This window comes from Silene latifolia, chromosome 4, assembly GCF_048544455.1.
Source record: "Silene latifolia isolate original U9 population chromosome 4, ASM4854445v1, whole genome shotgun sequence".
Classification (NCBI taxonomy): Eukaryota; Viridiplantae; Streptophyta; class Magnoliopsida; order Caryophyllales; family Caryophyllaceae; genus Silene; species Silene latifolia.
Window position 1 is genome coordinate 97,876,708 of NC_133529.1, and position 7,108 is coordinate 97,883,815.

Below are 7,108 nucleotides of genomic sequence, written 5' to 3' on the forward strand. Positions count from 1 at the left end.
AAGGTTAGCCTCTCATAAGTTTTTCTGTTATTTAGATGGATACTCAGGGTTCTTTCAGATACCTATTCATCCGGATGATCAGGAAAAGACTACTTTTGCTTGTCCTCAAGGTGTTTTTCCTTGTCGTAGAATGCCTTTTGGTTTGTGCAATGCCCCAGCTACCTTTCAAAGGTGCATGATGGGGATATTTTATGAATATATAGAGTCTATTATAACGGTCTAGACGATTTCAGCGTCTATGGGAGTGATTTTGCTAACTGTTTGTCTAACCTTGATAAAGTGTTGCAGCGCTGCAATAAGGTTAATCTTGTGCTTATCTGGTAAAAGTGTCACTTTATGGTCAACGAGGGAGTTGTCTTGGGGCACTTAGTTTCTGATAGGGGCATCGAGATTGATAAAGCAAAAGTGCTAGTTATTAAGCAATTATCTCCTCCTGTTAATATTAAAGGGGTGAGGAGTTTCCTTGGACATGATGACTTTTATCGCTGGTTCATCAAGGACTTTTCTAAGATTTATAAACCACTTACACAGTTTTTATTAAAGGATGCCCCATTTGTATTTACTGATGAGTGTCTTTCTTCTTTTAACAAGTTGAAACAGACCTTGATTTCAGCACCGATTATCCAGCCTCCCAACTGGGAGCTTCCATTTGAGATTATGTGTGATGCTAGTGATTATGCACTAGGAGCGGTGTTGGGCCAGCGGAAAGACAAAGGTTTTAGTGCGATTTACTATACGAGCCTAACTCTGGATGTGGGTCAAGTGAAGTACACTACCACTGAGAATGAGTTGTTAGCTGTTGTTTATGCGCTGGAGAAATTTCGATCTTATTTGATAGGTTCACAGGTTACTATTTTTACGGAACCATGCAGCGCTGAGACATCTTCTTGCTAAGAAGGAAGCTAAGCCATGACTGTTAAGGTGGATACTCCTTCTCCAGAAATTTGATCTGCAAATCAAAGACAAGACGGGCGCCGAGAATGTAGTAGCTGATCACTTGTCGTAGTTACCGCAGCAGGAGGGAAAGGATCCTTTACCTATTGATGATTCTTTTCCTGATGATTCTTTATTTTCGGTTGCTACTAACACAAATGTTGATTCGTGGTATGAAGATTATGCTAACTACGTTGTGGGTGGTGAGCTGCCACCTAACCTGTCTTATTAGCAGAAGAAGCGATTTATTCATGATGTGAGGTGATACTTCTGGGATGATCCTTATCTCTTTAAGGAGTGTGCTGACGGTCTTTACAGACGGTGTATTCCGCAGTGGGAGACCAAAGCAATCCTAGAGGGCTGTCATTCTTCCTTTTATGGCGGTCACCACGGTCCGTCGCGAACCGTGGCCAAGGTACTTCAGTCTGGTTTCTTCTGGCCTACTTTATTTGCAGATGCTAAAGTTTTTGTTTCAGCTTGTGATGCCTGCCAGCGCTCATGAAATATTTCTAGGAGACATTAGATGCCCCAAAATGGCATTTTAAAGGTCAAGATTTTTCATGTCTGGGGCATTGATTTCCAAGGACCTTTTCCCTCTAGTAAAGGTAACAGGTATATTTTAGTAGCTGTAGACTATGTGTCTAAATGGGTAGAGGCTATTGCTTCACCTAACTGCGATGCCAAGACCGTGATTAAATTGCTTAAAAAGATTATTTTCCCCCGATTTGGTGTCCCTAGGGTCGTCATTAGTGATGGGCGAATGCATTTTAAAGAAAAGAAACTTACAGCTTTACTGTCTAAAGTCGGTGTCCAACATCACAGAGGTCTGGAGTATCATCCCCAAACCAGTGGGCAGGTTGAGGTTTCTAATAGAGAACTAAAGGATATTTTGGCTAAAGTTGTTTCTAAATCACGGAAGGATTGGAATTTAAAATTAGATGACACATTATAGGTATATCGGGCTGCCTTTAAAACACCAATTGGTGCATCACCATATCGGTTGGTTTATGGGAAGTCTTGTCATTTACCTGTTGAACTAGAATGTAAGGCTTGGTAGGCTATACGTGAATTGAATTATGATTCTAAGTTGTGTGGTGAGAACCGTTTATTTCAGCTAGATGAGGTAGAAGAGTTTAGGCTGAATGCCTACGACAGCGCGCGTATCTACAAGGAGAAGACGCAGAGATGGTACGACAAAAGAATCATACCAGGATAATTTCATGTCGGGCATAAGGTGTTGCTGTTTAATGCCCGACTACGCTTGTTTCCTAGTAAGCTGAAGTCCAGGTGGAGTTGCCCTAGTGACTGGTGTCACCAAGTTTTGGTCCGTTGAGTTGGAGCATCCCGAGGGCAGAAGATTTAAAGTGAATGGCCATCATGTAAAGCATTACTATGGAACAGATGATTATATTGGCAACGTTGAAGTATTCTACTTCGACCATCTAGATGAGCAAGAAAATTGAAGCCAAAAGGTCGTGCGGGACCTCTTAAACCTGCGCTATCCGGGAGGCAACCCGGCTTGTAATTTATTGTACTTTGCTTAAAACTTTTAGTTAGTTTTGTGTGCTTAGTTGGTAACTTTACGGGCGATAGACTGGAATGTTTGAACTGGTGTCGTTAGTTCTATGGGTCATTTGTTGCGTGTTTGAAGGTGCTTCAAATGACGCCTAGGAGTTCGTGTATAAGAAGCTCTCGATCGAGTGCTTTACTCTCTCGATTGAGCCTTTCACCCATCAATCGAGTACTTTATGCTCTTAATCGAGCACCCTTAATAGATGACATCTCGATCGAGCACTTTACTCCCTCAATTGAGCACTTCCGCGGTCCCATTCTACTCGATCGAGCATTTTGTTTCCTCGATCAAGTTCACTTGTCTTGACTCGCATTCTGCGATGTTGTTATGGGGCTGTTTACGACCTCCCTTGTTGTTGGCTGGTTTGGGGAGGTCCTTACTTCGCGTTATCCTGTAATTTTTCCGAGGCTTCGCTTTTCTTTTCAGTTTGCATTTCCTTTCCCTATTTTTGGGTACAATGAGGGCATTGTACGGTTTGGTTTGGGGAGGCTGTATGAATCCATATCTGTGTCTGCATATCGTTTTTATTGCATTTCCGTCTGCACGTTTATTTTCGCATGCATTGTTTATTTTAATTTCAAAAATCCTATAAAAATTTAAAAAAAAAAAATCAAAAATATCAAAACTTCCACGTTTATTTTTGCATATAGGTTGAGTCGGAAAGTTGGAACTTTTTATGCTACATTGAGTCTTTTACCTTTACCCTGCAAATTTTTAGCATTTTTTGTTGGCATGGTTATTTGTATAATCTACGAGTTTTTGTTTAAACTTGGCTGAATGAATAGACTTGACTCTAATATTGGCAAACTACATATACATTCTAAGATTTAGAGCTTGATAAACTGGTGTCATTCATGACTAGTTTCATTTAGGATGTGAGTAGTACTCCTTATGAGACATGTAACATCAAAATTACACGAGCATGACACTCTTTTCTTAGTACCTGTATGCATTGGGTTTGTGGCGGCGACACATGTGGAGAGGTAACTTACGATCCCTTCTTTCATTTCCACCAATGAGTCTCACATAGACAAATTGACATGTTTTGACCCATTATTTAACTACGATCCTAAATTTAGCCTATCCTAGTCAAGCTAGTTCAGCATTTATTTTGGGTATGTTGTGATTATCAATTTGGTATTCCGTCTTGAATTAAGAAGATGAGGAGGAAGAAAAGAAAAGGAAGTGAAATTGAAAAGTTTGAAAAAAAAAAAAATAGGAAAATATGAAAAATGATGAAAGAAAGTTGGAGGAAGAAAAGAAAAGAAAAACAAAAGAAATGAAAAAATTCGGAATATGACTCCCATGCTTATCATTATTTTTCATGGGGAGTCTTTTGATGGTGTGAGTGATGTTTTGCCACAATGGCACGGTTTTATGTTTCGTATATTGAGTAGTGAAGCGCAATGAGTTCATTATTTGGTTACGGTTGTACTAATTTGGCTTTACCTCCACTTATCCAAATTGTTTTTGCCCCTTCTTACCCAATTACCACACCTCACATTATATGTAAGTCCTCGGCATGTGTCTTGGTCCTGATTGGTTGGAATGCATATGTAAGGTCGGTAGAAATCGGTTTCATGTTAGTTTGCATGCATGTTCTTATAGGTCGAGTTAGGTGAGCGACTTTATTCCTTTCTATCTCACAAAATTATACTCACCTTGTGCTTGATCTGTGTGATGAGCGACCCGTGAGAGTCCGATATATATGAGTCCTGCAAGGTCCACGGTTCAGTAGTTTCAAAACATTGATTTAACTCGTTTGCACTTGACCCACTGCCACTTTGTTGATTGTTGCATTAAATTGCTTTCGGTGGACAATTTTTAGCTGGTAAGCTGATCTCGTTTCGCTAGTTGTTTTAGTTTTATTTATAGTTTGCTTGGGGATAAGCAAAGGTTCGGTTTGGGGATATTTGATGCGTGCATTTTATATAAGGTTTTTACCCTATATTTACACGTATTTCTATGTTATTTATGTAGCATCTAGCTACAAATGCCCCCGAATACTCTACTTTGGTTTGTCTTGTATTATTTGCAGGTATGAGTCGGAAAGGAGCATAATTGAGCATGAACCTGCCCCGTTTGCATACATTTTGGAGATAGAGGAATCGGAGCCCGTAATTTGTCACCTAAGGATGCGTGAAGTGGCTTAAGAGGGTGTTTTGACTTCACCAACGCTGATACAGTGCTACTATGCTCAATCGATTAAGTTGACTTCTAAAACGGGTCGATCGAGTAGCCTTTGTTGCTGAGAACTCTCGATCGAGTGCTTTCCTTTGCTCGATCGAGAAGGGTATTTGCTGTGTTCCTCGATCGAGTACTTGCTTTACTCGATCGAGATGTTTGACCCTTATTATTATCGATCGAGTGGTTTATTTCTACTCAATCGAGAGGTTTTGACGATTACGCGATCTTTTAGATTTACCTTTTCAGATATTTTATTTGTATCTGAGAATAAATAAGAAGAGGAGAGAACGACTGAGTAGTCTAGTTTAGTATGGGTCAATAAAGGTTATTTTGATGGTTAATTGATAGGTTGAGAAGCATTTTAATGGATTTTGTTGCATATGTCTCTTATGTTGGGCTGGTTATGACTTGTGTGTTTTTATGGGATAATTGGATTGATTTATTGTTATGTATGGAGAGGGCTTCTTTAGAGGTTGGTATTGGGCTAAAGATGTCATATGAGTGTGGATTTTAAAGCAAGTCAAAGCCCAAAGATTAAGGCCAAAACAAGGAAGCATCACAAGGAAGTGCCACTCGGAGTGGCAAAATGCCACTTGGAGTGGCAAAACAAAGACTCTTGAACTTCTAGCCACTTGGAGTGGCAAAATGCCACTTGGAGTGGCTGAGCATTAGATTCCGCATTGGATTCCAACAAGTCCTTAATTCTCCTTTATTTTGGCAATTATGCTCATACTTTATGAGACTTTATGAGGATGCTCTTTGAAGACCTATATAAGGAGATGTTGTTGATTAATTCCACATACTTTTACATACTTTCTCTACCTTTTAATCATTAGAATACATAAACAATTTCCATTTTCAAGTTTGTTTTTATTATTTGTATGGAGGGCTAAGTTCTACATCTTGGAACAAGTTCTTGAAGCCAATAGTTATTGAATTGTAAGACTCTTATTTTATTTCTATTTCATTGTTTGAATATCAAGTTTAATTTGGATTATTGTTGGTTTTTTAATTATACATCTAGAATGATCAACTAGTTGTTATTATTTAATTAACCATTGCTAGATTAGGTGAATGAATCTTTTGTTTGTTTACCTATTCCGTTGTATCAATTATAATTCATCAAGTAGTATGCTAATTCATCATTGTTGAGTAATAAATGATTAAACTTGTATGAATCAAAGTGAATCATCGCTTGTATTCTTCATTTATTCATCTTTGCTAAATTCCATCGCTATATTCTACAATTTTGATACAATTAAGCGGTTGACTAAATTGACAACATTGTAAGGGTTATTTGTTTACGCTTGTAGCTAATAACTAATATTATGTGGAATTAGAAGTCGACAACTTCATAGCAAAGTATTCAATAATGAAATAGATTAGAAGAGTCAATTATCAATTCATAACTAGTTGGTGAAAATTACTTGGTCCAAGTATTATTATCATCATTTGTTTACATTAACAATTACTTATATTGTTTTTACATTTTCATTGCATTAGATTATTACTTTAGTAGACTTAAATCCATCAACATATCAAAACCCCCCATTTGGTTACTTAACTTTTGCACACATTAAATCAACATAAACACCTTCCTCGTGGGATCGATCCCTACTTACACTTGCTACTAGTTTGAGTTTGTAGTGGATAAAAATACTAATTTGGAGACTCGCGACAAGTCTAGCCAAATTTTGGCGCCGTTGCCGGAGAAAGGCTATTGTTTGTTTATTTTGTGCAATTTTTTTTATTTATTTCTCAATTTTATTTTAAGTGTTTGGTTTCTGCCGAACACCCGTTCTACTAACAAGAAATTATTGGATTTTGATCCAGAATTGGAGATAACTCTTTTTCGTGTTAGAAGAGAGATAAGGCGAAAACTTCAATTCGACAATCAAGACAAAAAGTAGGAGAAAGAAAACATCAAAATGGCAAGAGAAACCCGCACCTTGAGGGAGCCCACCGCTCCCGATCTCACTCAACAACCTTTATGCATCACCTTTCCGACCTTGGCGGAAGGCACTACATTTGAATTGAAGTCGGGTTTGATCCACTTACTACCCGCATTCCATGGGTTAAGTGGTGAGGATCCAAATAAGCATTTGTCGGAATTTCATGTGGTATGCACTATCATGAAACCAAATGGTGTCACCGAAGAGCAAATCAAGTTGAAAGCAATCCCGTTCTCACTCAAGGACACCGCTCGTGATTGGTTGTACTACCTTCCACCGGGTAATATCACCACTTGGGCTCTAATGAAGAAGGCGTTCCTTGAAAAGTATTTCCCCGCCTCCAAATATTCCCATCTTAAGAAGGAGATATCAAATGTGGAGCAAAAGGATGATAAAACACTCTATGACTATTGAGAGCGTTTCAAGAAGTTATGTGCAAGTTGCCCATACCATGGGTATAGTG

General features: G+C 38.5%; 1 non-coding gene across 1 annotated transcript; it reads right to left on the reverse strand.

Moving 5' to 3' along the window:
• Window positions 1-6,996: 6,996 nt before the first annotated feature.
• LOC141654032 (small nucleolar RNA R71) lies at window positions 6,997-7,103 on the reverse strand. The gene has a single exon (XR_012547614.1). It is a non-coding gene; the product is annotated as a small nucleolar RNA R71 (small nucleolar RNA).
• Window positions 7,104-7,108: the final 5 nt, after the last annotated feature.